Raw genomic sequence first — 9,861 nt, forward strand, 5'->3', positions numbered from 1 at the left:
TTTCCTCTGCCAGTGGGCCATCTCTGAACTGGAAGGCTGCCCTACACCAAGACCAGGGGTTCCCCTGAGTGTCCCCTGGGGTAGAGGCTGATCAGGTAGGCCTGGTCTTTAGGATGGCAAAGCAGAGCCCATCATCCTGGGAACTTTCTTCCACCTGTTTGGGGCCTGCCTCTGCCTCCTAGCGTTGAACAAATGTGCATTCACTTGGTTTCACCTTGAAGCTGACTGGGAACAGGACCAGCCTCTAGGCAAGTCCCAGTCTTCTACCTCCAGCCTCTGCTCCGGACAGACCGTTCTCCTTCACTCATTCAATGAACATTATTTACATATACATATATAATTTTTTTGCCAGAGTATTTTGTATCTTATTTTTTCCAACTTTATGGAAAAATGATTGACCTATAACATTGTAGAAGTTTGAGAGGTACAATATAATTTGATACACATGTATTTTGAGAAATAATTACGGTAATTTATCACCTTACATAGTCACCATTTGTATCTTTGTAGTTGGGTTTTTTTCTTGTAAGAACATTTAAAATCAACTCTTAACTTCCAAATATTCAATATAGTATTAACTATAGTCACCACGCTGTACATTAGAGCCCCAGACTTTATTCACCTCCTAACTGGAAGTTGGTACCCACTGACCATCATTCCTCTACCCCTCGCCCCTGGCAACCACCAGTCTACTCTATCTATGACTTCAGTTATTTTACATTCCGCATATAAGTGAGATCATCTCTTATTTGTCCTTCTCTGACTTCGCATAATGTTCTCAAGGTCCATCCACATTATTGCAAATGTCAGGACTTCCTTTATTGTGGCCAATTAATATTGTGTGTGTGTGTGTGTGTGTGTGTGAATAATCCCGTGTCTCTGTGTGTGTCACATTTTTTTATCCATTCACTCGTGGACACTTAGGTTGTTTCCATGTCTTGACTGTTATAAATAATACTGCAACGAATGTGGAGGTGTAAGTCTGTCTGTCTGTCTGTCTCTCTCTCTTTTAACTTCTTTGTCAGTGAGTGAGCACAAGCAGGGGGAGTGGCAGGCAGAGGGAGAAGCAGGCTCCCTGCAGTTCGGTGTAGGGTTTTTCTGGTTTTGTTTTTCTTGTTTTTTTGGATTCCACATAGTGAGATGCCATGGTGTTTGCCTTTCTCTGACTTATTTCACTTAACCTAATGCCCTCAAGGTCTATCCATGTTGTCTCAAATGACAAGATTTCTTTCTTTTTTATGGCTAAATATTCCATTCTATAATACATGTATACATACACCACTTTTTTAAAGATTTTTATTTTATTTGCGTGCACACACAAGCAGTGGCAGAGGGAGAGGGAGAAGCAGGCTCCTGGCGGAGCAGGGAGCCTGAGGCCGGGCTCGGTCCCAGGACTCTGGGATCATGACCTGAGCTGAAGGCAGAAGTTTAACTGACAGAGCCACCCAGGTGCCCCATTTTTTTTTTTTAATTCATTCATCCAACACTTATGTCGCTTCCATATCTTGGCTATTTAAATAATGCTGCAATGCCTGGGAGGGAGTACTTATCTGTTTGAGTTAGTATTTTCATTTCGTTCTGATAAATACATAGAAGTGGAATTGTTAGAGCCTAAGGTAGTTCTATTTTTAATATTTTGAGGACACTCTATACTGTTTATAGTAGCTGCACCAATTCATACTCTCACCAATAGTGCATGAGGGGTCCTGTCCCTTTTCCCTACACCCTTGCCAACATTTGTTACTGTCTTTTTGATAATAGTCATTCTGACAGGTGTAAGGTGACCTCTCATTGTGGTTTTGATTTGCATTTTCCTGATAAGTGATGTTGAACATCTTTTCATGTACTTGTTGGCCATCTCTGTCGTCTTTGGAAAAATGTTCAGATCCTCTGTACATTTTTGGATTGTTTTTTGCTGTTGAGTTGTAGGAATTCTTTATATATTTTATGTAGTAACCCTTTATCAGATACATGACTTGCAAAGATTTTTGTCCATTCAGTAGGTTGCCTCTTTTTTTGTGTGCCATTTAACCTCTTTTTAAAATTGAAGTATAATCAACATACAGTGTTATTAGCTTCAAGTATGTAATATAATGATGCCGCATTTCCATACATTACTCGGTGTTTATCATGGTAAGTGTACTGTTAATCCCCTTCATCTATTTCACCCATCCTCTAATCCACGTTCTCTTTGGCAAGGTTTCTTTGTATTTGAGAGTCTGGTTTTTTGTTTCTTTTTTCTTTTCTTCTTTCTTAAATTCCACATGAGTGAAATCATACGGTATTTGTCTTTCTCTGGCTTCCTTCACTAGACCCATCCATGTTGTTGGAAATGGCACGATCTCCTTTTTATGGCTCTATGATATTCCATTATATATGTGTCTGTATACACACATGTGCGTGCGTGCGCACACACACACACCTTTTTTTATCCATTCATCTATGGATAGACACTTGGGTTGCTTCCATATCTTGGCTATTGTAAATAATGCTGTAATACACATAAGGATGCATAGGTCTTTTCAAAATAGTGTTTTTGTTTTCTTTGGGTAAATACCCAGTAGTGGAATTACTGGATCATATGCTAATTCTATTTTTAATTCTTTAAGGAACTGCCATACTTTTTTCCACAGTGACTATACCAATTTGCATGCCTGTGAACAATGCATGAGGGTTCCTTTTTTCTCCCAATCATCACCAGTGTTTGTTATTTCTTGTCTTCTTGATTGTAGCCCTTCTAACAGATGTGAGGTGGTATCTCATGGTGGTTTTGATTTGTATTTCCCTGATGATGAGTGATGTTGAGCGTCTTTTCATGTGTCTGTTGGACATCTGTAGGTCTTCTCTGGAAAAATGTCAGTTCAGGTCCTCTGCCCATTTAAATTGGATTATTTGGTATGGGGGTTTTGAGTTCTATAAGTTCTTTATAGATTTTGGATATTAACCCTTCTTGGATAGTGTAGGCCCAATAGTTTTTTCTTGCTTTTGTTTCCCTTGCCTGGGGAGCCCTCTAGAAAAATGCTTCTACAGCTGGTGTCAGAGAAATTCCTATTGTCTTCTAGTTTTATGGTTTCAACTCTGTTAGGTTTTTAATCCACTCTGAGTTTACCTTGTGTATGATGTAAGAAAGTGGTCCAGTTTCATTCTTTTGCATGTAGCTATCCAGTTTTCCCAGCACTATCTCTTGAAGATACGGTCTTTTCCCCCATCACGTGTTCTTTTCTCCTTTGTCACAGATCAATTAATCACGGAAGTGTGGGTTTATTTTCTGGGCACTATATTCTGTTCTCTTGGTCTGTGTCTGTTTTTGTGCCAGTGCCCTCCTGTTTTGATTACTACAGCTTTACAGTATCTTGAAATCTCAGACTGTGGTAACTCCAGCTTTGTTGTTCTTTCTCTAGATTGCTTGACTATTCAGGGTCTTTGGTTCCACATAAATTTTTGTATTTGTTCTAGTTCTGTGATAAATGTTGTTGGTATTTTGATAGGCATTGCGTTAAATCTGTAGACTGCTTTGGGTAGTATGGCTGTTTTAACAATACTGGTTCTTCTAATCCATAAGCATAGAATGTCTTTTCATTTGTTTGTGTCCTATTTCATTTCTTTCACCAATGTTTTATAGTTTTCAGAGTACAGGTCTTTCACCTCAAGTTTATCCCTAGGTATTTTACTAATTTTTAGGTGCAGTTGTAAGTGGGATTGTTCATTTCTCTTTCTGCTACTTCATTATTAGTATAGTAGAGATGCAGCAGTTTTCCGTGTATTAATTTTGAATTCTGCAATTTTACCGAATTCATTTATGAATTCTAATAGCTTTTTGGTTGAATCTTTAGGGTTTTCTATATACAGTATTATGTCATCTGCAAGTAGTGAAAGTTTGACTTCTTCCTTATCAATTTAGATGTGTTTTATTCTTGCCTGATTGCTGCAGCTAGGACTTTCTCTACTATGTTGAATAGAAGTGGTGAGAGTGGATGTCCTTGTCTTGTTCCTTATCTTAAAGGAAAAGCTCCCCCTTTTTTCACCATTGAATAAGATGTTAGCTGTGGGTTTTTTTTTTTTTTTAATACAGCCTTTATTATGTTGAAGTAGATTTCTTCTAAGCCTACTTTGTTGCGGTAATTTATAATGAATGGATGTTGTACTTTGTAAAAGGCTTTTTCCATACCTATTAAGATGATTGTATGGTTTTTATCCTTTTTCTCATTGATGTCATACATCATGTTGGTTGGTTTGTAAATATTGAACCATCCTGTATCCCTGGAATAAATCTCATTTGATAGTGGTGAATGATTTTTTTTTTAGTGTATTATTGGGTTCGGTTTGCTGATTTTTCATTGATGCCTTATTTTATTAATGTTTTCCTTTGTTGTGCAGAGATTTTTAGTATGATGTAGTCCCACCTGTTTATTTTTGCTTCTGTTGTATTAGTTTTTGGTGTCAAATCCAAAAAACCATCCCCAAGACTAATGTGAAGGAGCTTACTGCCTATGTTTTCTCCTAGGATTTTTATGGTTTCAGGTCTTACATTCAAGTCTTTAATCCATTTTGAGTTAATTTTTGTGTATGGTATAAGGCAGTGCTTTAGTTTCATTCTTTTGCATGTGGCTGTCCAGTTTTTTCAACACCATTTATTGAAGAGCATGTCCTTTCCTTACTGTACACTCTTACTTCATGGGTTGATTTCTGGGCTATCCATTCTGTTCCATTGATCTACGTGTCTGTTTTATGCCAATACCATACCATTTTGATTACTATAGTTTTGTAATACAGCTTGAAATCAGGGCTCATGATGCTGCTGACTTTGTTCTTTCTCAAGATGGCTTTAGCTATTTAGGGTGTTTTATGGTTCCGTACAAGTTTTAGGATTGTTCTATTTCTGTGAAAAATGCCATTGGTATTTTGATAGAGATTGCATTTAATCTGTAGATTGCTTTAGATAGTATGGACATTTTTAACATTAATTCTTCCAATCCATGAGCACAGAATATCTTTCCATTTATTTGTGTCCTCTTCAATTTCTTTCATTAGTGTCTGATACTGTCTAATGTACTAGTCTTTCACCTCCTTGGTTAAACAGATTCCTACATATTTATGATATATAATTTTTCTGATAACTGAAATACAACAAATTTTCATATATTGATTTTTTTTATATCCTGCAATTTTACTGGATTTGTTTATAAGTTCTAACAGTTTTTAATGGAATCTTTAAGGTTTTCTACATATAATGTCATCCGCAAATAGTGACCATTTTACTTCTTCCTTTCCAATTTGGATATTTTTACTTTTCTTGCCTAATTGCTCTAGCTAGGACTTCCAACATTATGTTGAATAAAAGTGGGGAGAGTAGGCATCCTTGTCTTGTTCCTGCTCCGAAAAGCTAAAAGCTTTACACCATTGCATATGTTAATTGTTGGCTTCTCTTATATAGTCTTTATTATGTTTATGTATATCACCCTATACCCATTTTGTTGAAATTCATTTTTCTTTATCATAAATGGATGTTGAATTTCAATAAATGCTTTTTCTGCATTTATTGAGATCATATGATTTTTATCCTTTATTTGTTAATGTGGTTTATTGATTAATTTGTGGATATTGAGTCATCCTCGCATCCCTGGACCAGATCTCGCTTAATCATGGTGTGATCCTTTTGATGTATTAAATTCGGTTTGCTAATATTTTGTTGAGGATTTTTGCATGTATGTTTATCAGGGATATTGGCCTATAGTTCTCATTCTCCCCGCCCCCCCCCCCCCCCGCACCCTTTTTTTTTCTTTTTGTGGTGTCCTTGTCTGATTTTGGTATCAGGATAATGCTAAACTTATAAAATGAGTTTAGAAGTCTTCCCTCTTTTTCTATTTTTGGAAGAGTTTGAGAAGGTTTGGTATTAATTCTTCCTTAAATGTTTTATAGACTTCACCAGTGAAGCTATCTGGTCCTGGACTTTTGTTTGGGAGGTTTTTGACTACTGAGTCAATCTCCTTACATACTCAGTCTTTTCAGATTTTCTATTTCTTCATGCTTAAGTATGTCCGTGGTATATTGTATGGTTCTAGCAATTTATCCATTTCTCCTACATGGTCTGATTTGTTGGCATAGAATTGGTATAGCACTCTCCTATCCTTTGTTTTTCTGTATTATCAGCTGTAATGTCGCCTTCATTTTTTATATTGATTTTTGTCTTTTTTTCTGGTGTGTCTAGCTAAAGGTTTGTGGATTTTGTTTATTTAAAAAAAAAATCCCAGATCTTAGTCATTTTTTTTTCCTATTGCCTTTTTAGTCTGTTTTATTTTCTCCTGATCTTTGTTATTTCCTTCCATTTTACTGACTTTGGGCTCTGTTCTTTTTCTTGTTTGAGGTGTCAAGTTAGGTTGTTTATTTGACATTTTCCTTATTTTTTGATGTAGGCATTTATCTCTATGAACTTACCTCTTAGAACTATTTTTGCTGCATTCCGTAAGTCTTGGTATGTTGTATTTCCATTTTCAGTTGTCTTAAAGGCATTTTTTTTGATCCACTGGTTGTTCAGTAACATGTAGTTTAATCTCCACATAATTGTGTATTTTCCTCATTTCCTCTTGTGCTCGATTTCAAGTTTTATACCACTATGCTTGGAAACGATGCTTAATATGATTTCAGTCTTCTGAAGAAAGACTTGTTTTGTCTTTGCCCATTTTTTAGTCAGATTATTTCCTTTGTTATTGAGCTCCATGATTATCTTATATATTTTGCATAGTAACCCTTTCTCATATATCTGTAATATGTTTATATGGCTCTCAAATAGTTTCTCACATTTCATAAGCTGCTTTTTCATTTTCTTTTGCTGTGCAGATTTTTAGTTTGATGTAGGCCTACTTGTTTGTTTTTTTTGTTGTGTTTTGGTGTCCTATATACAAAAATTGATTGCCAAGACCAATATTAAGGAGATTTTTTCTGTATGTGTTCACTGTGTGTTTTATAGTTTCAGTCTTACATTTAAGTCTTTAGTCCATTTTGAGAAAATTTTTGTGAGGAGTATATAATAGGGGTCCAGTTTCATTCTCTTGAATGTGAATATCCAGCTTTCCCACCACTTATTGGAGACACTATTTTCTCATTGAGTATTTTTAGCTCTCTTGTCAAATATTAGTGACCGTATATGCAGAAGTTTATTTCTAGGATTTCAATTCTGTTCCACTAATCTATAGGTCTGTTTTTATGCCAATACCATACCATTCTGATTATTCTACCTTTTGAAATATAGTTTGAATCAAGAAGTGTTATGCCTCCAGCTTTGTTCTTTTTCAGAGTCTTTTGTAGTTTCACATGAATTTTAGGATTGTTTTCTCTATTTTTGTGAAAAGTGCCATTGGAATTTTTTTTTTTTTTTTTAAGATTTTATTTGACAGAGAGGCAGCAAGAGAGGGAGCACAAGCAGGGGGAGTGGGAGAGGGAGAAGCAGGCTTCCCACTGAGCAGGGAGCTCAACGCAGGGCTCAATCCCAGAACACTGGCATCATGTCCTGAGCTGAAGGCAGATGCTTAATGACTGAGCCACCCAGGTGCCCCACCACTGGAATTTTGATAGTCATTTCATTGAATCTATAGATGGCTTTGGAAGAATGGACACTTCAACATTCTTCCAGTCTGTGAACGTGGGATAACATTCCACTTATTTGTGTTTTCTTCAATTTCTTTTATCCATGTTTTATGGTTGTCAGTGTACAGATCTTTCACTTCCTTGGTTAAATTTATTCCTAAGTATTCCTTTTGTTACTATTGTAAATGGAATTGTTTTCTTACTCAGCTATTTCATTCTAGTGTATAGAAATTCAACTGATTTTTGAACACTGACTTGCTACCATTCTATTTTGCTGAATTCATTTATTCTAATAGTACTTTCATAAAGTCTTTAGGACTTTCTACAAATTATGTCCTGTCATCTGCAAATAGTGACAGCTTCCTTCTTTCCTGATTTGGGTGCCCTTTATTTCTTTCTCTTTCGTAATCGCTCTGGCTAGGACTCCCAGTACTGTGTTGAATAGAAGTGGTGAGAGTGGGCATCCTTGTCTAGCTCCTGATCTTAGAGGAAACTTTTCAACCTTTCACTCTTGTATGATGTTAGCTGTGGGCCTATCATATAATGTTCTTTTTTTGTGTGAAGTAGGTTCCTTCTATATTTGTTGAAAGATCATGAATGAATGTTGAATTTTGTCAAATGCTTTTTCTGTATCTACGGAGATAAGATTTTAATTTTCATTCAATTAATATGCATTACATATGAGGGCTAGCAAGATGGCGCAGGAATAGGAGACCTAAATTTTGTCTGGTCCCATGAATTCAGCTGGATAGTTATCAAACCATTCTAAACACCTACAAACTCAACAGGAGATCAAAGCAAAGAATAACAGCAACTCAATGAACAGAAAAGCAACTACTTTCTGGAAGGTAGGACATGGGGAGAAGTGAATCTGAGGCGATATATAGGAAGATAGACTGGGGGGGTTGGGGGAAGCCTCCATCAGCCAGCTACCCGCAAGTGATAGAGCAGGGGAGCACAAAATCAGAACTTTTAGAAGTCTGCTCTGGTGAGGGGCGTCGCGCCAGTGGCTAAGAAGGGGGGTGGAACCTTCTCTGGGGGCAACGTGTCTCAGGATCCCTGGGGTCACAGGAAGACTGGGGGTGCGTGAGTGCAGCAGAGTTCCCAGGTATCGAAGCGGGGAAGCCAGTGGCAAAGAGTGAGCTGAGGGGTAGGCTCTCAGCTCAGGGTTGCCTTAACTGTGATCCACGGCGCAGCTGGGCCATTGGGGGGGGGGGAGGGCAACAAGCAGCAGAACCGGGGAGCTTCCCCTTCTTCCCCCAGAAGGAGCAGTGCAGGAGCATACAGCAGTAGCCTGCTGGGTTTGGAAGCCACAAACAGGACCATGTGCCTGAGATAGAAACGCTCCATCACAGGTCGGGTGAGCACCGAGTGCGGCTGGAGACCAGAGAGGCAGGAATGACTGACTGCTTTTCTCTGAGGGCACACTGAGAAGTGGGGCCCCAAGCTCTCAGCTCCTCTGGGGCCAGGGATTGGGAGGCTGCCATTTTCATTCTCATCTTCTAAAGCTCCGAATGAAAGCCTTCAGGGAACAGAAGCTGCAGAGAGCAAACCGGAGCAGATGACTTAGCCTGGCCCCTGGCAAAGGGCAGAGCAATTCTGCCTGGGGCAAAGACACTTGAGAATCAAACAACAGCGCCCGCGCCCCCCACCCCGGGCCGAGAAGAACAGCAAGAACATCCAGCCAAGACCAAATTTACGGATCAATGGGAACGTCAAAACTCCAGTGTTAAGAGAATACAGCGCATTGAATTCATGACTTTTCCCCCATAATTCTTCAGTCTTTCAAAGTTAATTTTTAAAATTTTCTTTCTTTTTCTATTTCTTTTTTCTGAATTTTTCTTTTCTTTTTCAACCAACTTATCAATTCCTTTTTCAGAATCTTTTTTTAATTTTCATTTTACAGTATATTCTATCCCTTCTTTGTATTTACCATTATTTTTGTACATGTTTTTCTTTCTGTAAAATTTTGGGAGGCAGTTTCTTCAGACCAAAATACACCCAAAATATCTAGTGTGTGGCTCTGTTCTATTCACCCGCCTGACCATTTTCTTTTCTTTTTTTTTCTTCTACCCCCCCCCACCAGTTTTTGGTCTCTTCTGATTTGTTTAATGTATATTTTATATTTTTCTGGGGTCGTTGTTACCCTTTTAGCATTTTCTCTTGTTCATCTATTCTTTAGACAAAATAACAAAACAGAAAAACCTCAAAAAAAAAAAAAAGGCAGTATTGACTGCCAGGGACATAATCAACATGGACGTTAGTGAGATGTCTGAA

This window comes from Ursus arctos, unplaced genomic scaffold (genome assembly GCF_023065955.2).
Source record: "Ursus arctos isolate Adak ecotype North America unplaced genomic scaffold, UrsArc2.0 scaffold_6, whole genome shotgun sequence".
In the NCBI taxonomy this organism is placed as follows: domain Eukaryota; kingdom Metazoa; phylum Chordata; class Mammalia; order Carnivora; family Ursidae; genus Ursus; species Ursus arctos.